The sequence below is a fragment of the Bos javanicus genome, chromosome 27 (assembly GCF_032452875.1).
Source record: "Bos javanicus breed banteng chromosome 27, ARS-OSU_banteng_1.0, whole genome shotgun sequence".
NCBI classification, from domain to species: Eukaryota; Metazoa; Chordata; class Mammalia; order Artiodactyla; family Bovidae; genus Bos; species Bos javanicus.
Genome location: NC_083894.1, coordinates 992,484 through 1,018,317, shown reverse-complemented (window position 1 = coordinate 1,018,317; position 25,834 = coordinate 992,484). Strand labels below are relative to the sequence as shown.

At 43.9% G+C, this 25,834-nt stretch overlaps 1 protein-coding gene across 4 annotated transcripts in view; it reads right to left on the bottom strand.

Moving 5' to 3' along the window:
• Positions 1–25,834, bottom strand: part of DLGAP2 (DLG associated protein 2) — a 647,652-nt gene that overhangs the window by 577,416 nt on the left and 44,402 nt on the right. The window contains exon 1 of one of the 4 annotated variants that reach the window (XM_061404054.1): positions 10,655–11,187. The exons of the other annotated variants lie outside the window; for them this stretch is intronic. The gene's annotated coding sequence lies outside the window, so the exon portion shown is untranslated. Of the gene's footprint in view, positions 1–10,654; positions 11,188–25,834 lie in introns of those variants that run through there. 4 annotated transcript variants of the gene reach the window in all.

The following is a 25,834-nucleotide window of genomic DNA, read 5'->3' as shown; positions in this document are numbered from 1 at the left end:
TTTATGAAGGAGGAGAAAGGCAGAAATGAGACCAGGGTAGAGAAGAACGGTACAAGCACAACTCAAACACCTTTCAGATTAATACACTTTAGGAGAAAAAGCACATGTGAAACTTACATTCAGGAAACTAATTTCCTTAAAATGCTCCCATCATGTTCTCCATAAGAAGCCTGATGCACTGCCAGACAGAGCACCTCAGTTTGAAGACACTGAATTAAAATTACGAAATAACACAAATTCCCTTTCCTACTTAAAATGTCAACAATGTATCTGCCTTCTGCAATCAGTTTTGTAAACTCAGAAACAGTCACAGTGATATTTCCCTAGGTACACTATCTCATGAGATTACTTTAAAAATATGAAAACAACACTAAACCAAGACAGATGACAGAAATATTCACGTGCATTTTAATTCCTTTCACCATGTTCTCCCCCTAGAATGAGCTTCTCGCAGCAAGTCATCTTCCAGTGTTTCTGAGCAATTCAAAGTTTGTTTAAGAGTCTATAGCAGCAACAGACAAAGGTGACCCTACTCATAAGGTAGGGACGTTAAAGGAACTGTTAGGGGAAGCACACTGATCGAAACTGCCCACCCTGGCCAGGCACCATAGTAACCATTTGTATGAGTTGTTTTATGACAGGAGGTCCTGGTAAGGAACACGGAACTAATAAGCCTCCACCAACAGAAGAGTTCGGGAAAGGTCAAAAGGAGACACCACATGGCTAACCACCTCCCAGAATCCTCTCTGGCATTCATCTTGGCTGAACAAGGCGTGCACCACCAGGAAGGGCTCTTGAGTCAGAATGATTGGCTAAAGACAACCTGGAAGCTAATCCCATCACCATAAAACCCGAGACTGCAAGCCATATGACAGAGCTGTTCTCCTGGGTTCCCTTACCCTACTGCTCTCCACCCAGTGCTCTTTTCCAATGAAATCTCTTGCTTTGTCAACACGTGTCTCCTTGGACAATTCATTTCCAAGTGTTAGACAAGAGCCCAGTTTTGGGCCCTGGAAGGGATCCCCCTTCCTAAAACAGAACTGTTGGCAAGCAGAGTGAAAACTTTCCTTGGTCAAAGGATTCTTTCACTGTTAAATTATTTTCTACAAAAATCAGAGCCTTGAGTGTAACCCAAGGAACGTGGGTGGTTTTACTCAGTTCTGAAACAACTGGCAAATCCCTCCACTTGCCCCCACCACCCTGCTCTATCCTCCTGAGTAAAGTGGGTTAGCCAAGAACAGTTTCTGAGCCACGGGTCAGAGCCAAGATTTCTGGGGTGAGAACCTACAGCTGAGAACACCATAAGAGGTGAATGGGATCTGGGGTGCCCACAGAGTCCCCGAAGGAGACTCTCAGAAATAGTTCTGCACTAGAAATATGGTAAGACAGGCATGTGATTAAGCAGACATAAATTCCTGTGAACTGTCCATGTAAGCAGTACAAACCAGGCCAGAGTCATCAATTGAGAGAAACAGCTGATAAAATTCATGCTCAAAGAGCCCTCGATTACCTTGACATATAAACTATAACTTCAGGTTTTTGACATATGTTGATTTCAATTTTCTGTAACAATAATTTAACCCAAATTTGTTTCTCAACCCTTTTTATAAAGAATTAAAATGTTTTATTGAGCATTAAGTAGTGCAAGATTTACAGATTCAATTCAATCCCTATCAGTATACCAGTAGCATTTGCTCACAGAACTAGAACAAATAATTTTAAAATTTGTATGGAAACATAAAAGACCCTAAATAGCCAAAACAATCTTGAGAAAGAACACAGAGTTAGAGGAATCACACTCTCTGACTTCAGACTATACTGCAAAGCTACAGTAATCAAAACAGTGTAATACTGGCATTAAAAACAGACATATAGATCAATGAAACAGAATAGAAAACCCAGAAATAAACCCACACTTATGGTCAATTAATCTACAACAAAGGAGGCAATACACATGGAGAAAAGTTAGTTTCTTCAATAAGTGATGCTAGGAAAACTGAATAGCTATATGTAAAAGAATGAAATTAGAACATTCTCTAACACCATACACAAAATTAAACTTAAAATGGATTAAAGACCTAAATGTAAAAACAGATACAATAAAACTCCTAGAGGAAAACATAGGCAGAACACTCTTTCACATAAACTGTAGCAATATTTTTTTGGATCTATATCCTAAAGCAAACAAAAGCAAAAATAAACAAATGGGGCCTAATTAAAAGCTTTAGCATGGCAAAGGAAACCACTGACAGAATGAAAAGATAATGTACTTGAATAGAAGAAAATATCTGCAAATAATATGACCAACCAGGGGTTAATATCCAACCTACGCAATCGGTACACACAGCTCAATATATTAAAAAACTCAGTTAAAAAATCGGCAGAAAAACTTAATTTTTCCAAAGAAGACATACAAAGATGGCCAACAGGCACTGAAAAGATACTCAACGTCATTAATCATCAGGGAAATGCAAATCAAAACCACATAGAGATACCACTTCATACCTGTCAGAATGGCCATCATCAAAAAGAACACAAATCATAAATGTTAGAGAAGATGTGGATGAAAGGGAAGCCTCCTACACTGTTGCCAAGAACATAATTTGGTGCAGCCACTGTGGAAAACAGTATGAAGGCGCCGCTAAAAACTAAAAACAAAGCTGCCATATGATCCCACAACTCCACTCCTGGGTACATATCTGAAATAAACAAAAACACTAATTCAAAAAGATACATGCACCCCAGTGTTCATGGTAACAGTATTCACAACAGCCAAGACATGGAAGCAACCTAATTATCCATCAATAGACGAGTGGATAAAGAAGATGTGGTACATATATACAATGGAATACTACTCAGCCATGAAAAAAGAATGAACTTTTCCCATTTTCAGCAACATGGATGTACTTGGGGGGCATTATGCTGTGTGAAATTAGTCAGCCAGAGAAAGACAAATACTGTACAATATCACTTATATGTGGAATCTAAAAAAATTATAGCTAAACTAGTGAATATAACAAAAAAGAAGCAGACTCACAGAGAACAAACTAGTGGTTACCAAGTGGGGAGGAGAAAGGGGCAGATCAGGGGAAGGGGGATAAGAGGTACAAACTGTTAGTTATAATATCAGCTACAAGGATATATTATTCGACACAGGGAATATAGCCAGTATTCTACAATAACTATGAAAGTGAAAGTCACTCAGTCATGTCCAACTCTTTGCGACCCCATGGACTATACAGACCATGGAATTCTCCAGGCCAGAACACTGGAGTGGGTAACCTTTCCCTTCTCCAGGGGATCTTCCCAACGCAGGGATCAAACCCAGGTCTCCCGCATTGTAGGAGGATTCTTTACTAGCTGAGCCACAAGGAAAGCCCAAGAATACTGGAGTGGGTAGTCCACCTTCTCCAGCAGATCTTCCCAACCCAGGAATCGAACTGGGGTCTCCCACATTCTAGGTGGATTTTTTACCAACTTAGCTATCAGGGAAGCCCATAATAACTATAAACGGGGTAAAATCTTCAAAAATTGTGTATCACTATATTTCACACTTGTTGTTATTGTTTAGTAGCTAAGTCATGTTCAACTCTTTTGTGACCCCATGGATTGTAGCCCGCCAGGCTCCTCTGTCCACAGGATTTCCCAGGTGTGGAATGGGTTGCCATTTCCTTCTCCAGGGAATCCTCCCTACCCAGGGACTGAACCTGTATCTCCTCCTTGGCAGGAGGATTCCTCACCACTGAGCCACCTGGGAAGCCCCACAATACACGTGTAACTTACATAAGGCTGAACATCAATTTTTATAAATGTTACAACAAAAAATAAGAAGAACATATAGTATAAGAAAAAAAATTAACTGGTGCATAAATACTGGGAGTTGAGAGTGGTTAACTTTAAAATATTGATGAACATGAAATAATCTCAAGCATCTCAATATTACAGTATTTAGGAATTTAGAAATAATTGTTAGTCAACTGAGACAGTATTTATTATCTGTCATCAATCTCAGCAGCAGTCTGAAACCCTACACGGTTTGAAAGGATTTGATGTCTACCTAGATCCCACCAGTTGCTAGAAATTATTGTTGGATTCTGAAGAGCAGGAGCCAGCCCTCTATCATCAAACCATAGTGTTATTATCTCTTAAACACATTCAACCCTTTCCTCTTAACAACACAAACAAAAATTATAGCACAAAAACTGGGTTAAATATTTGCCGCTGCAGAAAACTCTAACGAACACATGTCAGGAAGTGAGGTTGTGGTTCCCATAGCAACAACCACAGGGGCCTTTAGACCAATTCTGTGCATTTGTTTTGTTTGACTCTAAGAAGTAACCTAATTCCTTAACCTGTCATTTAAACGTTCAACCAAAAACCTTCGTCACAATGAATTCCCTTCTTCCTCTTGTGTCAATGGTCTTAGAGCCCCAAACCACCACCATTCACAGAATTAATGTGGCACTTTAACAACACTTCATTTTTAAGAGGGCTGTGAACACTAAAAAATTAATTACAGTACTTAATCACAGTTGTAGCAAGTGTCAAATATTTTCATGTATTCATTCATTGCTTGCATTTTAAGCTATTTAACTCTAAAAAAACCCTAGTTCAGTTCAGTCACTCAGTCGTGTCCAACTCTTTGTGACCCCATGATCTAAGGTAATATCAATTTTTTCTTTAATGTTTTTTTGCCTCTCTATGAGTATCATTAGGAATCAAACCTCTTTATTAATAAGAGTCAAGAAATAAGAAAAAACATTAATGGCATTTAGACTATGGAGAAAATATGGGCAAAAAATTTTAACACAGAATTTTAATATTCAATTAATGCATATACAAATCTGACCCTATTAGGTGTACTGGGCCAAGTAATTTAGTACTTGTTCAGTCGCTAAGTCATCTCCGATTCTTTACAATCCCACAGACTGCAACATGCCAGGCTTCTCTTTCCTTAACTATCTCCTGGAGTCTTCTCAAACTCATGTCCATTGAGTCAGTAATGCCATCCAACCATCTCATCCTGTGTCGCTCAATTTTCCTTTTGCCTTCAAACTTTCCCAGCATTTGGGTCTTTTCCAATGAGCTGACTCTTCCCATCAGGTGATCAAAGCACTGGAGCTTCAGCTTCAGTCCTTTCAGTGACTACGTTGATCTCCTTTAGGACTGACTGGTTTGATCTGCTTGCTATCCAAGGGACTCTCAAGAGTCGTCTCCGGCACCACAATCCAAAAGCATCAATTCTTCAGTGCTTAGCTATTTTAATGGTCCAACTCTCACATCTGTATGTGACTACTGGACTAATTTAGTACTTAACAGCAAATATGAAGTGCTAAAACAAATAACTGATAGAATTCTTAATAGATATGTCACTTAATGTAAATAAAGGTGACAATAACAAAAGTCTAAAAAATGGTTCTAGGTACATATTTTCCTATCTAGTCTGAAACAAAGCTAAAAAGTGTTTTACAAACGATAAATCATAAACAGGCCAAATGGGTGAAGGGGTCAAAAGGCACATACTGCCAGTTGTAACATAAATAAGTTCTGGAATGGAATGTACTACACGGTGACTATAGCTAAAGAACTATTGTATTTCTGAAAGTTGCTAAGAGAGCAGACCCTTAAAAATTCTCATCACAAGTTAAAAAACAAAAAGTGTAACCATGTGTGGTGAACTAGACACATTGTGGTGATCACGTCACAATATATACAAACACAGAATCATTATGTGTTACACCTAAAGGTAATATAATGTTACATGCCCATTTAAAAAATCACAAATCACTACACAACTGCCTGGAGGTAACCGTTCAGTTCAGTTCAGTTGCTCAGTTCTGTTCGACTCTTTGTGACCCCATGGACAGAAGCATGCCAGGCCTCCCTGTCCATCACCAACTCCCGAAGCTTGCTCAAACTCATCCACTGAGTTGGTGATGCCATCCAATCATCTCATCCCTGGAAGTCCCCTTCTCTTCCTGCCTTCAATCTTTCCCAGCATCAGGGTCTTTTCCAATGAGTCAGTTCTTCACATCAGGTGGCCAAAGGATTGGAGTTTCAGCTTCAGCATCAGTCCTTCCAATGAATATTCAGGATTGATTTCCTTTAGGATGAACTGGTTTGGTCTCCCTGCAGTCCAAGGGACTCTCAAGAGTCTTCTCCAACACCACAGTTCAAAAACATCAATTCTTCAGTGCTCAGCTTTCTTTATAGTCCAACTCTCACATCCGTACATGACTACTGGAGAAACCATAGCTTTGACTAGATGAAGGTAACAGTAGTTTCTCCTCAAATGATGTTTTCCCTAACACACAATATAACACAGTGGGTTTATCTTTGTCTCTTTGTTGATATCTTCAATCATCTGCACTCTGGTACAGGAGAGAGTCCTTCCAGCCCATATAAAAGGGATGTGATATCGTGAAATTATAAGACATGCATAACTGGTCTCCATCCCAGCTGCTACAGGAAGAGCTTCTAAAACCCTTGGAATTGCTGAGTGAGACATAGAAAAGAAGAGTCTTTGTTATTCCTAACAAGCCCCTTTCAACCTACCTGAGCTATGCTAATGAGGTGATTCTGGGAAGATAGGGGCCTGTTGTCAAGGGAACTGGCTGAGTAGGGGATTGGAACTTTCCACCCCACCCCCAACCGCTGGGAGAGTGAAGGGCTGGAGATTGGGTTTAATCATCAGTGGCCAGTGATTTAATAAACCGTGCTTCTACAATGGAACCTCCATAAAGGCTCTAAATGAAGGGTTCAGAGGCCCTTGGTGGACCCAGGAAGGTGGGTCGGGGGAGGTGTGCAGTGCATCCAGAGGGCAGGGAAGCCCCACTCTCTCCCCAGCCCACGATTTGTGCATGTCGCCTTCTCTTCTGTTCCTGGTTGTATCCTTTATAATAAACTGATCAGCGTGAGAAAACTGCCTTCCTGTGTTCTGTGGGTTCCAGCAAATTACTGAACCCAAAGAGGGGGTAGTGGGAACTCCAGATTGCATCCAGTCAGCCAGGGGTACAGGTGACAACCTGGGACTTGTTGCTGCATCTGGGGATGGGGGCGCCCTGTGGGCCGAGCCCTTAACCTGCAGGACTGAGATGACCCCAGGAGCTGGTGTCAGGAATGAATTAAACTCCTGGACACGCATCTGATGTCAGGAATTACTGGCTGGGGCAGGAAAACCCACACATTTGGTGTCAGAAGCACTGTTGGCAAAAACAGATCCGAGTCCAAAGGAAAGCAAAGAGGTCAGAAGGCTCTGCAGTGACCCTAGACTCTGGACTCCAGACCACCGCAATAAAGCAAACATCGTGATAAAGTCAGTCACAAATATTTTGGTTTCTCCGTGCACATAAAGTTATGCTTACACTAGACTGGAAGCTGTAAGTGCGCAATAGCATGGGGTCGCAGAGTCGGACATGACTGAGTGACTGAACAACAACAAGCATTATGTCTAAAACAAATGCACAGACCTTAATTTAAAAAATACTTCACTGCTAAAAAATGCTAACTACCGCCTGAGCCTTCAGCGAGACACAGTAGTAACATCAAAGATCACTCATCACAGAGTCCATAACAAATATAATCATAAAGAAAAGCTTGAACTTTTTTTGGTGAGAATACCAAAATGTAACACAGATATAAAGTGAGCAAATACAGTGAGAAATGCCACCAATAAAGCTGCTTGATCCGGGGTTACCATAAACCCTCAATTTGTAGGGGAAAAAAGGCAGCATTCGAAAAGCGCAGTGAGCCAGGTCTGCCTGCACATTCACCCAACGTGCCCTAGGATGCTCCCAGTCACGCTGTTGTGAAACACACACTGGAAATCCCAAGTATGTGTGTGTGAGTGTGTTTGTGTGAGCATGCTCTTGTGCTCATGCCTTCATGCACTCTGGTTGTGCTACATGGACTCTAGGCTATTTCTCCACTAAAAGGAGTAAAGACATTCATGTACTTACTTAGAAAACCCTCCAATGTGCAACAGAAAATGAAGTTATTTGAAGAAAACATAACCACATTTATGCTATGTGGTTATGCATAACCATAATCATATCCACAAAAAGCCATTTGTGGGCAAAGGACCAGGTCTGGAACTATCTCGTCCAATACAGCATCCACTAGCCACATGCTTCTCCAGCACCCAGGGTGTGGTTAGTCCAAATGAGATGTGTCATAGTGTGGAACATCAAATTTAGAAGTTTAGTACAAAAAAGAATTAAAATCCTTTGTTGGCAATTTTATAAAGATTATAATAGAATAAGATGATAAATTTAAACTATACTGGCTTAAACAAAATATATTATTAAACATAATTTCACCTGTTCGTTTGTATTTATTTTAATGAGTGAACTTAAAATCAGGTAACATCCCTTGTTACATTTCTGTTGGACACTGATTTCAAGTAGCTACTTGCTGTAGACTGGACTGGAGAGGGTGAAATTCTCACTCTTTATATATGTCTGTGCTGTTTTAACTTTTATGGTGAATAGGAATTAATTCCAGAATTTTTAAACAAAGTTATTTTTAGAGAAAAAGGGCTCCTGAAGTTAAATTTGTTTCACCTAATGCTACGGCAGCTCCAGAGATGCAGTCAAAACTTTGTTAAATATGTTTGAGCCCTAGGTGTTTAGGACAGATGGTGGTGGTGGTGTGGCATCGTCACCATCAGCATCACCAGCACCACCACCAACACCATCACCATCATCGTCATCACCCCCACCATCACTATCATCTAAAGCACCAGACTAGTACTAAACATGTTTTAACTAATGTGAGAGTTGAACCATAAAGAAAGCTGAGCACCGAAGAATTGATGCTTTTGAACTATGGTGTTGGAGAAGACTCTTGATAGTCCCCTGGACTGCAAGGAGATCCAACCAGTCCATCCTAAAGGAGATCAGTCCTGAATATTCTTTGGAAGGACTGATGCTGAAGTTGAAGCTCCAATACTGTGGCCACCTGATGCAAAGAACCAGCTCACTGGAAAAGACCCTGATGCTGGGAAAGACTGAGGGTGGGAGGAAAAGGGACAACAGAGGATGAGATGCTGGATGGCATCACCAACCCAAGGGACATGAGTTGGAGCAAACTCTGGGAGATGGTGATGGACCGGGAAGCGTGGCGTGCTGCAGTCCAGGGCGTCACAGAGTCAGACATGACTGAGCGACTGAACAACAAAATGGCCATTAAAGTAGAAATACACATGATGATGCCTTTAGAGTTTATGAGAATTTAAGCCATTGTGGTCAGAAGCTAAGTACTAGTCCCACTGTGACAGAGCATGGACAGCTGGCAAGATCAGGGCCAGGGCAGAGGTCAAGAGGGGACAATCCAACTTTTAAGTCCTACTGCTAGGTTCAGAGGGTAAGGCTTGCTCTGACGATACGTTTGTTGACTGTAATCTGAGTTTCCAGATAAAAAGATCATCTAAAGGTAGTTTTTTTCATGGTTCCTACCAGGACTAAGGAGATAAGCTCAACATGCCATACAGAAAACTGACTCACATTTCCACTGGGTGTGAAGCCCATGGATCCAGTTATGAAACTCACTATGTTTTTCACAAAGTACAGTTTCTAAGCCAAAATCGGGCTGAGAGGTCGAATGTTTGTCCTGCAGTGGACAAGAGAAATGGGTCCTCATCCAATCACACAACACCTAACTCAAAAGCAGAGCTGCCCATCCCACGCCAGCCCCAGTTTCAACTGGGTCTGCTCAAAAAGTTCACCAATCTTCAGAAATGACCGTTGCAGCACAGCCAACCCAGTGAACACAACTCACAGCTACAAAAGGACTTCTATGGGCAAAGGAGGCTCATCCAGTCCTCACCCTGAGGACCACTCACCCTGGAGAGCACCGACTCCACAGAACAAGGCAGAGGTATGAATTAGAGAAACTCACCAAAGGAGATCCAGCAACACTTGAGGACAGATGGCTTTCTGCAGCGAACAGCATGTACCCAGATACCCTCAGGTCCCAAATTCAATTTTCAGGAGGAAAAAGGCTTTTGGTCCTCAGTCAGAAAGTCTCCAGTTACAGACAAATTGACAGAATACGATCCCATAACTCAATAAATCAGAAGTGTAACCTACTCCCCAGGGTGAGCAGCAAAGAACAGTGAAGCCACATGGTGACCCAGCAGCCACGTTTCCTCTGAGTGGGGTGCCCAGCACACAGGATCCACGTCCACTAAAGCTCCCTGGCAGAAGTGTGGGCACCCATCCTGATCCTAGGATCCTAGGAGGGTCTCTAACAGCCTGTGCTGGGGAAATCAATGAAAATAATGGTAATAGTATGTTATTTTTCTTGCAGGAACATACAAAATATGTGGGCTTTCCTGGTGGCTCAGTGGTAAGGAATCCACCTGCCAATGCAGGAAACACAGATTTGATGAGGAAGATCCCCTGGAGAAGGAAATGGCAATCCAGTCCATGTGGTCAGAAAAGAGTCAGACATGACTTAGCAACTAAAACAACAACAAAATATGTAATAAGATATGTGATAAGTAATAAGATATTCTAGAAAATGTAATAATATGTAATAAATATGTAATAATATGAAAATAATATTTAATAAGATAGTCTAGAAAAGGCCTTGAAGGTACTGGTTAAAAAAGTTGACACATGAAGATAAAGCCTTTCACTATTATTAGTCATACCTACAAATGTCTTCCCCTCAGCTACTGTCTGCTCCAGACATGGAGAAACATTCCAGGTGGCCACGTTAGAGCCTCAGTGACCAGCACCCACACCTGCTGCAACACCAGCTCAGTCCAGAGGATTGTCAGGTGTCATTCATGATGGAATGCCTCCCCTGTGTCATTCTGATGGCAGAATCCCCTGGAATCCAAGGCTCCTGTCCCAGAAGGATATGGAGCAGAAATAAAGTTCTCCTGTCATCCCCAACCTGACCAGTTCTCTGGTTCATGTGGTTACACAGAAGTGGATGTGGAAACTTCATCTAAGTCATTCGGAGTCCAGTGTTTCCCTCCAAATGTCAGTGACTCAGGATTTTTGAACTAATGTGTGTGCACACTCAGTCATGTCTGACTCTTTGCAACCCCAGAGACTATAGCCCTCCAGTCTCCTCTGTCCATAGAATTTTCCAGGCAAGAATACTGGAGTTGCCATTTCCTTCTCCAAATCATTTGAACTAATGTTAGCAGAGCTTCATTCCTCTCTACCTTTCCAAACTACATGAAAGTTTCCATAAAAAATCTTTTTTAAGGACCAGCACAGGAATGTGAAGGCTTATGGGAATTATCTCTGTGCCACTTCATTGAACAAGTCATATCACATCTTTCCTGACTTTAAGTCAAGGGTACATGTCCAGGTCAGTGGCTGCTCTCACTGTGGCCACCCATCCCGACCGTGTGACAAGGACACCACCAATCCAGTGAAACAATATCCAGCATTTCCTCACGGGATGCCACGTGGGAACTCAAGAGGCCAACATGTCTTTCCTACTGAAATCTGATACCACGAGTCTCTGTAAGTCTGCACTTCATAGAATTTCAGCTTCCAATTATTCCAAATTAGTCCTTGAGATTTTTCTGCTTACCATTATTTATTAACCTTAAAGATTTTTGTGTGGATTTTCTTTCTTGAGAGGGCCTGTCTGGTGACACTGATATTCATGAGCCACTTAGCATACCTGGTGATCGCACACTGACAGCACCTTTTTGGCTATCACAGAATAGAAACGATCGCATTCTCCTCCCATAAATTTATTCCAGATAATCAAGCCTCTGATCTTAATTAAAAAATCAGTTGCTAGTATGTAAACTACTTGCCAATAGCACGTACCGCATACTTATGCTACACCCACAAACAGTGTCTGGTGTTTCAAGTGTGTCCACTCTCCTTTAAAAAATGCTGTGTGATGTCTCCTGTAAGGGGCACACACAGTGCCCAAAGCTCCTGACACCTCAGACCCTTGCCTGATTAACCAGCTGTGCCTGCATCTTGTCCTCTTCCCCGGACGACACTTTCACACTTGGGTGGCCTTCTGGTTCCTTTCTGGAAACGAGGTAAGACTGATGAGGGAGAGCCACGCAGCATCAGCAGCGGGGCCAGAGTATGGATCAGGCCTGGCCAGGACAAGTGTCCTCTGCAAACACAGGTTCAGAAACAGCTACGGAAGGAGATGCAGCCACTTGGGTAGGGCTGGGCCCAGCAACCTGAATCTAGCTTCTCTTCTGTAGAAGTGAACGTGCTTGAGGCACTTTATTATCCAGAATCTCAGGGCCCAATTCCATCTCCATTCTGCCAATGCACCCACCAGTCATAGCTGAGAGGCGTGGCCAGGCCTGTGCTGCTCAGGAGCCCTAGATATCACCAGCCCCCGCCAGCCCACCATTCACACTCACAGTTCCAGGCCATTCAACGTACTGAGGGCAGCAATGAAACAGCCCATGCTGCTGCTGCTGCTAAGTTGCTTCAGTCGTGTCCGACTCTGCGACCCCATAGATGGCAGCCCACCAGGCTCCCCCGTCCCTGGGTTCTCCAGGCAAGAACACTGGAGTGGGTTGCCATTTCCTTCTCCAATGCATGAAAGTGAAAAGTGAAAGTGAAGTCGCTCAGTCGTGTCTGACTCCTAGCAAACCCCATGGACTGCAGCCTACCAGGCTCCTCCGTCCATGGGATTTTCCAGGCAAGAGTGCTGGAGTGGGTTGCCATTGCCTTCTCTGGAAACAGCCCATGAGTAAGGTCTTAATCTGCCCTGAGAGAGCCTGCGCCCACGCCTCATTATTCCACTGTCTGAATGAAGCCAGCTGGGCTTCTGGGGTGACTGGTTCTTTGGAGCTCAGCTCTGGCAGGGCAGAATTGGTTCACCTCATCCTCTTCGAGGACTCTGGCAACTGTGAAAGGAGACTCCAAGGCCCTTGCAGGGCCATCCCTGCCCAGAGGAAAGCGTTTTTACCTGGATGAGCTCCACCTCCAATCCCCCAACCGGAGCCTGTGGATTCAGAGACAACACAGACAAGTCCACTGTCAAAACTTATTTGCTGCACAATTTACATCATTTATGTCACCCCAGAGTTTGGTTTTGGAGATCACTAGAGGGATTGATTTGACTGATTTCAACGAATAACTCACGTCAAGAATAGTCCCCAACATAAGCCTATACATGTGAGGTCCAGCCCACACCTCAAGTCTAAGTAGTCCACCTAGCAAGGATCTGGAGGAAGTTGTAGCCCCACACTCAGGACGTGCATGTCTGCATGTGTGTACTTGTGCATGTATGTGTTTGTGTATGTGTGCTTGTGCATGTGTGTGCTTATGTGTGTGCATGCATATGTGCTTGTGCGTGTGTGCTTGTGCACATGTGCCTATCTGCATACACTTGTGTGCATGTGTATGTATGTGTGTTTGTGTGTCACACACATGCACATGTGTGCCAGAAAAGGGGCAGAACAGGAAGGGGAGACCTGATGGTTCTCCCCCTTCACCTGCCCTCCTGCACTCCCAGCTGCCTCTGCCCTCACAAATAGAGCAAATACAGCTGAAGTGCATACCCCTTTGTCCAAAAGCCCAAATTTAAAAGGTTCTGAAAATCACTGGTGTGGGGGACTCAGCTGGCAGCACAGCCTGATGCCCCCGCCCGTCATGGAGAGGTGACACCTGGCTGGAATGACCTCCGTCACCACGGGTGTGAAGACCCTGCCCCTGCAGACAGGACAAGGCCCACCCACCCTGGGACACCCGTGCCTCTGGGGGGACAACCTAGGGTCTCTGGGTAGCACCTCCTGTGCCCTTTTCTTCACAGCACCTTCCATGGCTGACACCCAGGACAGGAGCTGTCTACTTCTCCTCATCCCACTGGCTTTGGCACCTGGTAAACGACCCCATTGCAGACATCCCCACTGGACTAAGTCTGACTTAGTCCAGAGACTCCACAGTATAAAATTCCAAAACTGGCCTACAGGCTAAGTTGCAAGAAAAAGCATGTAGACTAGAGCAATGGGACACAGGAATATGGTTTTGAAGGAGGGAGGCCCCGTGTGTCCTGGTCCTGCGGGTTCCCCTGTGCTCCCTCCAGACTCACACCAGCCAGGAACCTGGTTCCAGTGCCCTGATCTCAGCCTACAGACATGAAGAGCATGAACAACTGCTGACCTAAGCCAGCAAGCGGCAAAAGCGCCCCCTTTAGTCCCCGTGGAGGACTGGGAGGACGCAGCTCCCAGAGCTGCAGGCACTTAATTTCAATTGAGAACCAGGCAATTAAAAAAAATTATTGGATTACAGTTGATTTACAATGTTTTGCTAGTTTCATAGGCAATTTTTTAAGTCCCTTTCTAGTCCCGTGGTCGGTGAGCTCTGACTTCATGATCTTGCCAGCCAGCACTGCTAAGGGAAAGGTCACGAACAGACAGAGGAGGAGACACAGGGAGGTGGGAATGGAGGGTGGTGCCGACCGTCACCTCCAGGCTCGGCTGGCCCGTCCCCCGCCTGCTGCCCACCCCCCACCACCCCCGCCCACTGTATACACACAAGCTCAGCTCCTGGCTTGTCATGAGTCAAAGAGAAGACACCGCTTTCTCTAGAGACCAGCTCCAAGCCCTCTGAGCTGTACACGTGCCAAAAAGATCATCTCAATATGCACACCTTCCCTAGAAAACCAAGTTATAAATCACAACAGCCCAAAGGCACTTCCTGTACGTAAAGAAATCAGAATTGAGGTTTGAGTAAAGCGCCATTTAAGCTGAGCTCACCACTGTATGATTAAAACCATGTAAAACCCTCCTTCTCAGGAGAGAGAAGAGATAGGGTTACAGAGTCTGATGCGGGCCTCTGAGCACCAACCCACATCAGCAAGCCCAGCCACTATGAAGCCGCTATGAAGTCCAACTGCCAAGCTGCTGGGACCTGCTGAAGTCAGGGTGTGGGAGCCACGGCAGCCCTGCCCAAGGGCTCACCCACCACTCAGCAAGCCCATCCATGAAACATTTCCACACACCCATAACACATCCCAGCAAATTTAGGAAAACCTACATGTGGGGAAACAGGTACTAATCAGGTACTGCTGCTGCTAAGTCGCTTCAGTCGTGTCTGACTCTGTGCGACCCCATAGACGGCAACCTACCAGGCTCCCCTGTCCCTGGGATTCTCCAGGCAAGAACACTGGAGTGGGTTGCCATTTCCTTCTCCAATGCAAGAAAGTGAAAAGTGAAAGTGAAGTTGCTCAGTCGTGTCCAACCCTCAGCGACCCCATGGACTGCAGCCTTCCAGGCTCCTCCATCCATGGGATTTTCCAAGCAAGAGTACTGGAGTGGGGTGCCATTGCCTTCTCCAAATCAGGTACTAATCAGGTTCTAAGCAGGGTGCAGCTTCAGATGGCACTGGTTGTGGTGAAGGGGCCTGGGCAGCACCCGTGACGCAGTTTAGAAGGTATCGACCACATGCTTCATTTATTAGGCGCAGGATGAGTCTCAGGAAGGGAGGCCTGGGGCATCACCCCTGAGCGTGTCTGACACCCATTCCCTGAACGCAGTAGTGGAGAGCAGAGCCTGGAGCACTGCGGGGCCGGGCCTGTGCCTGGAGCCTCAGCTGTACACACAGCCAGGGCTCTGGGTAGGTCTGTGGGCAGCACAAGGAGGGCCCCAGCCCTCGGGGTCTCAGTCAGCACCCTAAGTAGAGGCAGCTAATCAAACAAACAGGAAGCTGGGCCCAGACTGTGCAGGCAGAGAGCAGACGAGGGGCCACTGTGTGACTGAGCTCAGGATGTTTTTTCTCGCTGAGGGGAGATGAGCACAGAACAGTGGAGCCGCAGTAGCTGTGGGCACCTGACTGCAGTGGGGGGGGGGGTGGGGGGTGGGCAGGGCTGTCACCACGGCAACCTCCCCCTGAGGCCCAGGAGAACACGCCCTGTACAGCTCCCGGATGCTGTGGGCCTGCAGGGGACTGCCTCGCTGCAGGGAGCTCCCTGACAGCAGGAGTGCCCCCGGAGGACCCTGGGGTCTGTCAGTGTTTGCTTCAGAAGCTCTGCGCTGTTTCTGAGCTGATGGCGGAGGAAACACGTGGTACAAAAACAAAGATTTCCTAACAGAGGTAAGTCACCCTCTCGAGGTGGCGTCCCTGGCCTGTGACTCCGTGAACTCACACAGACCCCGTCAGCATTCCCAGTTGGGCAAACCCATGGACAATCAGGAGGCAGTTCCTGATGAGTGCCACATCTTATCTTAGATACTCACATGCCTTCTGCCTTTTACTCCAAAATACTAGAATGTTCTCCTTAATTAAGAACTTGATTTTGCGTGTTTGTTTCTCATTTTGAGTTTCTTATATGACAAAGCATGAAGGACAATATAACAAAACTGGGCATCCATTGCTTACATTTTCTTAAGAAGTAAGACCTTCATGCTGGGTGTCCACTGTGCCCTCATCCACACACCCACGGACACACTAACATGCAAGACTCACATCGTTGTTAGTTTCCTTGTCTTTATCCACAGATAAATATACAATAAACGTGTTTAAACATACATCAAGGACATCCTATGAAACAATCTTTTTGACACTTGCTTTTATTTTTACTCAAGAATCTTTCCAAGTGCCACATGGGTGACTATGGGCCACACTGAAATAAACACCATAAGCGCTCAACACTAGCATGAGGGTTTCTCTAGAATGGACATGAAAAGATGAGCTTTCCAGGTGCCGGGTGAAGCTTTTCCACTCTACTGGACACTGCAGGCTGCTTGGCAATTGGACGCACAGCTAACCCTCCCACATGCAGTGTGAGTGGGCTCCTTCTCCCGCGTCCTCACCATTCAATATGATTCGCTTCATTAACGTCTGTGGATGCGACAGGTGCCCAGCTACAGCCGGTACCTTAATTTGTATTCTCCTGGTCACTGTGTTATGGACCAGCTAGCCTCCCTCAACCCTGTTCCAAGCCAAACAACCACATGAGTCAAAATTATTTATTAAAAAGCAACCATTTAAAGTCTGGAAATTGACCTAAGAACATGTAACAAATAAAGAAATATTAACAGTCTGCAGTAAACATGGTCTCAGTAAACTCAACCAGCTCCCTTCCTGTCCCCTGTCGGTGTCTGGGAAGTTCCTTTCCAGGTATGCAGATGGGTTTCCTCCCTTCAGCTTCAATGAAGGGGCCCAAGAGGCCAGGACACTGGCATCTCCCATTCTCCTAAACTCCAAAGGCCAAAATTCTGGCCATGCACCAGCAGGCTAGAGCATCCTTCCCCAACCCAGTCCGTCTCTCAGGGAGGAAACTCTACTCCAGATACAAAAAGCCAGATGGCACCTCTACTGTCCTTTGCCCATAAAACAGAGGTAGAGAGGCACAACAGACTGAATGCTTGTGTCCCCCTCAATTTCCTGTTTTGAAGCTCTAATCGTCAGTGTGCTCGTAATAACTGGTAGGGTCTTCAGGAAGTGATCAAGTTTAGATGAGGGTGGAGCTCCCTGACAGGATCAGTCCTGTATAAAGAGGAGGAGACAAGAGACTGACACTGGTTTCTCTCTTCTTCCCTCCCTCCCTCCCCACTCTCTCTAACACATCAGCAAAAGGCCACGCCCAGGAAGAGAATCCTCTCCAAGAACCTGACCACCTCAGCATCTAGAACTGACTTCTAGGCTCCAGAGCACGAGAAGTAACTTACTTGTTACTTAATCCACCTGGGCCACAGTGATTTGTCAGAGCAGCACGACTAAGACAAGAAGCACGCCCAGAAGACCAGACACACCTGCAGCTGCCCGGTCCCACCTCTAGAGCAGGGGTCACTCAGAGCATAGTAGGCCTGGAGCCGCAGCCCACAGCCTGTGCCCCACAGGAGAGGCAGTCCAGGAAAACCAAGAGCCCCTGACTCTCCCCAAGGAACTGACTTCATTTGAAACAAACTATGAGAAACCCAAGCCCAAGAGCACCATCGAGACAATGGACATTTTGGTGAAGGAATGAAAATGAGGATGCTAAGTGTATGACAACAACGATAAAGGCAAACAAGTTTACCACAAAGAAGCAGGGCAATACACATCTAAGAAGAGCTTTCCTAGGGCTGCACCAAATCTCAAAGAGAGACCTCAGAAACCATCCTTGAAAGGGGGCCCAGATGTAACTGGATCAGACTGTGTGGCACAAAGTATTCCCCTGGGCATAACAGAGAACAACAGAGCAATCAGCTGACAATTAGCAGAGCCTGAAGAATTCCATGGACAGACGAGTCTGGTGAGCTGCAGTCCATGGGCTGCAAAGAGTCGGACACAACTGAGCGACTTTTACTTCACACAACAGCTGGATATGATATCAAATGAGGCAGAAATGTTAAGATAGAGAAAATACTGAGACAAACAAAAATCTAATAAAACTACTGTTATCCAGGTAACTGTGCAAGGCTGTGCCCTCTGAAGAGCTCACATTGCCGGGGATGTAGACATCACTGAGAAAGTCCAGTCAGTTCAGTTCAGTGCCTCCATCATGTCTGACTCTTTGTGACCCCATAAACCAAAGCACGTGAGGTCTCCCTGTCCATCACCAACTCTCGGAGTCCACCGAAAACCATGTCCATTGAGTCAGTGATGCCATCCAACCATCTCATCCTCTGTCGTCCCCTTCTCCTCCTGCCCTCAATCTTTCCCAGCATCAGGGTCTTTTCCAGTGAGCTGGCTCTTCACATCAGGTGGCCAAAGTATTGGAGTTTCAGCTTCAACATCAGTCCTACCAATAAACACCCAGGACTGATCTCCTTTAGGATGGACTCGTTGGATCTCCTTACAGTGCAAGGGACTCTCAAGAGTCTTCTCCAACACCACAGTCCAAAAGCATCAATTCTTTGGCACTCAGCTTTCTTTATACTCCAACTCTCACATCCATACATGACTACTGGAAAAACCATAGCCTTGACAAGACGGACCTTTGTTGACAAAGTAATGTCTCTGCTTTTCAATATGCTGTCTAGGTTGGTCATAACTTTCCTTCCAAGGAGTAAGCATCTTTTAATCTCATGGCTGCAATCACCATCTGCAATGATTTTGGAGCCCCCAAAAATAAAGTCTGAACTGTTTACACTGTTTCCGCATCTATGTGCCATGAAGTCATGGACCGGATGCCATGATCTTAGTTTTCTGAATGTTGAGCTTTAAGCCAACTTCTTCACTCTCCTCTTTCACTTTCATCAAGAGACTCTTCAGTTCTTCTTCACTTTCTGCCATAAGGGTGGTATCATCTGCATATCTCATGTTATTGAGATTTCTCCCAGCAATCTTGACTCCAGCTTGTGTTTCATACAGCCCAGCATTTCTCATGATGTACTTTGCATATAAATAAGCAGGGTGACAATACACATACTTGATGTATTCCTTTTCCTACTTGGAACCAGTCTGTTGTTCCATGTCCAGTTCTAACTGTTGCTTCCTAACCTGCTTACAGGTTTCTCAAGAGGCAGGTCAGGTGGTCTGGTATGCCCATCTCTTTCAGAATTTTCCAGTTTATTGTGATCCACACAGTCAAAGGCTTTGGCATAGTCAATAAAGCAGAAGTAGATGTTTTTCTGGAACTCTCTTGTTTTTTCCATGATCCAGCAGATGTTGGTAATTTGATCCCTGGTTCCTCTGCCTTTTCTAAAACCAGCTTGAACATCTGGAAGTTCACGAATCACATATTACTGAAGTCTGGCTTGGAGAATTTTAAGCATTACTTTACTAGCGTGTGAGATGAGTGCAATTGTGCCGTAGTCTGAGCATTCTTTGGTATTGCCTTTCTTTGGGATTGGATGAAAACTGACCTTTTCCAGTCCTATGGCCACTGCTGAGTTTTCCAAATGTGGTGGCATATTGAGTGCAGCACTTTCACAGCATCATCTTTCAGGTTTTGAAATAGCTCAACTGGTCACCTCCACTAGCTTTGTTCATAGTGATGCTTCCTAAGGCCCACTTGACTTCACATTCCAAGATGTCTGGCTCTAGGTGAGTGATCACACCATCGTGATTATCTGGGTCGTGAAGATCTTTTTTGTACAGTTCTTCTGTGTATTCTTGCCACATCTTCTTAATATCGTCCGCTTCTGTTATGTCCCTACCATTTCTGTCCTTTATTGAGACCTTCTTTGCATGAAATGTTCCCTTGGTATCTCTAATTTTCTTGAAGAGATCTCTAGTCTTTACCATTCTATTGTTTTTCTCTATTTCTTTGCACTGATCGCTGAGGAAGGCTTTCTTATCTCTCCCTGCTATTCTTTGGAACTCTGCATTCAGATGTTTATACTTTCCTTTTCTCCTTTGCTTTGATGGTAGCCACTGAGAGAGGGCAGATAGACTGAAACCACAATCACAGACAACTAGCCAATCTGATTACATGGACCACAGCCTTGTCTAACTCAATGAACTAAGCCATACTCTGTGTGGCCACCCAAGATGGACGGGTCATGGTGGAGAGGTCTGACAGAATGTGGTCCACTGGAGAAGGAAATGGCAAACCACTTCAGAATTCTTGCCTTGAGAACCCCATGAACAGTATGAAAAGGCAAAAAGATAGGACACTGAAAGATGAACTCCCCAGGTCAGTAGGTGCTCAATATGCTACTGGAGATCAGTGAAGAAATAACTTCAGAAAGAATGAAGGGATGGAGCCAAAGCAAAAACAACACCCAGTTGTGGATGGGACTGGTGATAGAAGCAAGGTTCAATGCTGTAAAGAGCAACACTGCATAGGAACCTGGAATGTTAGGTCCATGAATCAAGGCAAATTGGAAGTGGTCAAACAGGAGATGACAAGAGTGAACATTGACATTCTAGGAATCAGCGAACTAAGATGGACTGGAATGGGTGAATTTAACTCAGATGATCATTATACCTACGGTGGGCAAGAATCCCTTATAAGAAATGGGGTAGCCATCATAGTCAACAAAAGAGTCCGAAATACAGTACTTGGATGCAATCTCAAAAATGACAGAATGATCTCTGTTCATTTCCAAGGCAAACCATTCAATATCATGGTAATCCAAGCCTATGCCCCAACCAGTAACACTGAAGAAGCTGAAACTGAACAGTTCTATGAAGACCTACAAGACCTTCTAGAACTAGCACCCAAAAAAGATGTCCTTTTCATTATAGGAGACTGGAATGCAAAAGTGGGAAGTCAAGATATACTTGGAGTAACAGGCAAATTTGGCCTTGGAGTACAGAATGAAGCAGGGCAAAGGCTAATAGAGTTCTGCCAAGAAAATGCACTGGTCATAGCAAACACCCTCTTCCAACAACACAAGAGAAGACTCTACACATGGACGTCACCAGATGGTCGACACCGAAATCAGATTGATTCTATTCTGTGTAGCCAAAGATGGAGACGCTCTATACAGTCAGCAAAAACAAGACCGAGAGCTGATTATAGCTCAGATCATGACCTCCTAATTGCCAAATTCAGACTGGAATTGAAGAAAGTGGAGAAAATCACTAGACCATTCAGGGATGACCTAAATCAAATCCCTTATGACTATACAGTGGAAGTGAGAATTAGATTTAAGGGACTAGATCTGATAGAGTTCCTGATGAACTATGGATGGAGGTTTGTGACATTGTACAGAAGACAGGAATCAAGACCATCCCCAAGAAAAAGAAATGCAAAAAAACAAAATGGCTGTCTGAGCAGGCCTTACAAATAGCTTTGAAAAGAAGGGAAGCGAAAAGCAAAGGAGAGTATAGTCAACAGGTACTAAAAATTAAGCAAGCAACAAAGTCAAAAGGAAGCCCCAGAGGGAAGATCAACATCCTGGACTGTCACAATAAGTTATCTAGAATGTCTAGTTTTCAATACAAAATTATGAGACACACAAACAGGAACATGTGATGCACATGCAGAAACAAAAAAAGGGGGGGGCAATGGAAAAGAAACTGCCTGTGAGAGCACCCAGGTTTTAGACTTAACAGAGACACCAGAACATCCATTATAAATATGTTCATAGAACTAAAGGAAACCATGCTTGAAAAAGAACTGAAAATAGCGAATATCAATAAAGACATAGAAATTGGCAAAAAAGCTAAATGGAAATTCTTGTACTGAAAAGTATAATAATTGAAAAGTTCATTTGATGGGTTTGGAAATAAATCTGAATTGCAGAGGAATAAGCAAACTTGAGATAGGTCAGTAGAGAAGATGCAACATGACAAGCAGAGGGGAAAGGGGGATGAAGTAAAATGAAGAGAGCCTTAAAGAAATGTGGGCCAGGGACTTCCCTGGTGGTCAAGTGGCGAAGACTATTCTGTGCTCCCAGTGCAGGGGTACAGGTTGCGTCCCTCATCAGGGAACTAGATCCCACATGCTGCAATGAAGATGGGAGATCTCATGTGCCACAACTAAGACACAACACAGCCAAATAAAATAAATAAATATTAAAAAACAAAAAAATAAATGTGGGCTCTCATTAGCTAAATCAACATATGTGTAAAAGGAACAAGAGGAAAAAGGGGAAAGAGAAACAGAAAAAATATTCAAAGAAACAATGGCTGAACTCAAAGTTCCACATTTTGATGAAAAACATTAATATATACATCCAAGAAGCTCAACAAATTCTAACCAGGATCATGCAGAGATCCACACCCAGACACATCATAACACAAAAGCTAAACACCAGGAGAAAAGCTGGACAGCAGCAACAGAAACGATTTGTCACATATAGGTGAACGCCAAGAAGACTGTTTCTGAAATTACATTAGGAACAATGAATTCAGAAGGAAACGGCATATTCTAAACACTGAAAGAAAAAAACTGTCAGCCAAAAATCTTACAATTATCATAATTAACTTTTCAAAAATGAAGGTAAAATAAAGAAATTTCCCAATAAATAAAAACAGAGATTGTATTACTGGCAGAACTTAGAAGAAATACTAAAGTAAATTTTTCTGACTGAAAGCAAGTGACTCAAGCCAGTCCATTCAGATACCTGGGGTGGGGGTGGGCGGGAACACCAGTAAGGTAGGCAAAATAACAGTCCTCCCCAATCTCCACACCCTAATATCCAGAACCTGTGACTTACATTGTGGTACATGGCAAAGGGGAGTTGAGGCTGCAGATGGAATTAAGGTTGGCAATTAGCTAATATCAAGACAGGAGATGATTCTGGATAATCTGAGTAAGCCCAGTGGAATCACCAGGTCCATATGACTGGAAAAGCAAAGCAGAAGACAGACAGCAAGCAAGATGGCAGCGTGAGGGCTTAGTCCCATCTCTACATGCTCTGAAGATGAACGGGCCCTGAGTCATGCAGCCGCTGGAAGCGGAAGCAAGCAGGGAAGTGGATCCTACACTAGGCCTCCCAGAGGAACACAGTACTGTTGATACCCTGACTATAGTCCAGCAAGGACATTTCAGACTTCTTACCTCCAGAAATGCCAGATAATACATCTGTGGTCCTTTAAGCCACCTCATTTGTGATAATTTGCTACAGCAGCAACAGAAAACTAATACAGCAGGTAAAGATAACTATTATAAAAGAAAACAATTAAAAATACCACATAAATATACATTTTTTCTTTCTTCCCTTAACTGATTTGAAAAGCAATTGCAGAAGACAATATGCATATGGTTATATTAATAACGCATGTAATTATATACATGTAATTATCAAAACCAGTTGGTTTTAGAGCATGAAGACAAAGAGCCCAAGGAGAGGAATACAGCAAAGAGAGAAACCCTCACACACATGGTCAAATGATTTTCAATGAGGTGCCAACACCACACAATAGGGAGAGGACAATTTCTTCAACAAATGTTGAGAAAACTAGAAATCATCACGCAAAAAAAAAAAAAAAAAAAAAATGAAGTTGGACTTTACTCATTATCTTCACCACCTACAAAAATTAACCCAAAATGGATTAAATACCCAAACATAAAACTCCTACAACAGATGAAATGCTTTGTATCATTGGACTTGGCATTGCTTTCTTGAATAAAACACCAAAAGCACAGGCAACAGAACAAAAACAGACAAGTGGGACTGCTTGAGACTTGGAAGCAGTCAACATGCCCTTCAGTAGGTGACTGGATACATAAACTGTGGTCCATCCAGACAATGCAGGATTAGTCAGTGATAAAAAGAAATGCACTATCAAATCATAAGAAGACATGGAAAAACCTTAAATGCATTATCACTGAGTGAAAGAAGCCAATCAGAAAAGGCTAAAGAATGTGATTCCAACTCTATGACATTCTGGAAAAGGCAAAACCACAGAGACAGGAGAAAGATCAGGGTGTGGAGGAGAGAGGAACAGGTGGAGCATGGAGAATTCTTAGCGCAGTGAAACTACTGTGTGTGGCATTATAATAATGGATACACATCATTACGTATTTGTCCAAAGCCTCAGAAAATACAACACCAAGGGTGAATCCTGATGTAATCGTGATGTAACCACAGGCTTGGCATGATGCCAACGTGTCCATGCAGGTTCATCCATTGTAACATCAGGCAGGAATGGGGGGTGGTGGTGGGCTGTGGTGTGTAGGGGCAGCAGATGTATAGGAAATCTCTAGTGCCATGCTCAGTCGTTAAACTGTGTCCAACTCTTTGCAACCCCGTGAACTTTAGTCCACCAGGCTCCTCTGTCCATGGTATTTTCCAGACAAGAATATTGGAGTGGGATGCAACTTCCTCCTCCAGGGGATCTTCCTGACCCAGGGATCAAACCTGCATTTCCTGCACTAGCAGGTAGATTCTTTATCACTGAGCCACCTGGGAAGCACCACAGGAAATTTCTAACTTTCTCCTCAATTTTGCTGTGAATGTTAAACTGCTCCAAAAATACTACCTTAAATTATTTTCAATTCCTATTTTTATTTGGATTAAAAAAACTGTAAGTGCTAATAAATGAATTCAGCAAAATTGCAGATACAAAATCAACACACAAAAATCAGCTGCATCTCTATAATAACAATGAACAATATTGAAAGATAATTTTTTTAAATTTTCATTTACAAAAGCATCAAAAAATAAAATACTTAGAAATAAATTCAATCAAGGAGGCAAAAGACTAATACACTGAAAACTACAAAACACTGCTAAAAGAAATGGAAAGAGACATTAATGAATGGAAACATCCTACATTCAGGGATTGGAAGGCTTAATATTGTTAAGATGACCATATCGGGACTTCTCTTGTGGTCCAGTGGTAAAGAATGTGCCTTGCAATTCTGAGAACAAAGGTTTGATCCCTAGTTGGGAAACTAAGATTACACATACCAAGGGGCTACTAAGTCCCCGAACTGCAACCTGAGAGTCCACAGGCTGGCCTCAAGCCACAACAGAAGATCCTGCATGACACAACAAAGATCCTGTCTGCTGCAACTAAGACCTAATGCAGGCAAATAAATAAATGAAATAAACATTATAGACAAATAATAAACTTTAAAAAAAGATGACCATATTACCCAAAGTGATCTATGGATTCAATGCAATCTCAGTCAGAATTGCAATAGCGCTTTTTTGCAGAAAGAGAAAAATCCAGCCTAAAATTCATATGGAGTCTTAATGGAGCCCAAGTAGCCTGCTGCTGCTAAGTCGCTTCAGTCGTGTCCAACTCTGTGTGACCCCATAGACGGCAGCCCACCAGGCCCCACCATCCCTGGGATTCTCCAGGCAAGAACACTGGAGAGGGTTGCCATTTCCTCCTCCAATGCATGAAAGTGAAAAGTGAAAGTGAAGTCGCCCAGTCGTGTCCGACTCTTAGCGACCCCATGGACTGCAGCTTACCAGGCTCCTCCATCCATGGGATTTTCCAGGCAAGAGTACTGGAGTGGGGTGCCATTGCCAAGTAGCCTAGACAATATTAAAGATGAAGAAAAAAGTTGAAACACTCTCTGATCTAAACACTTCCAACACTACAAA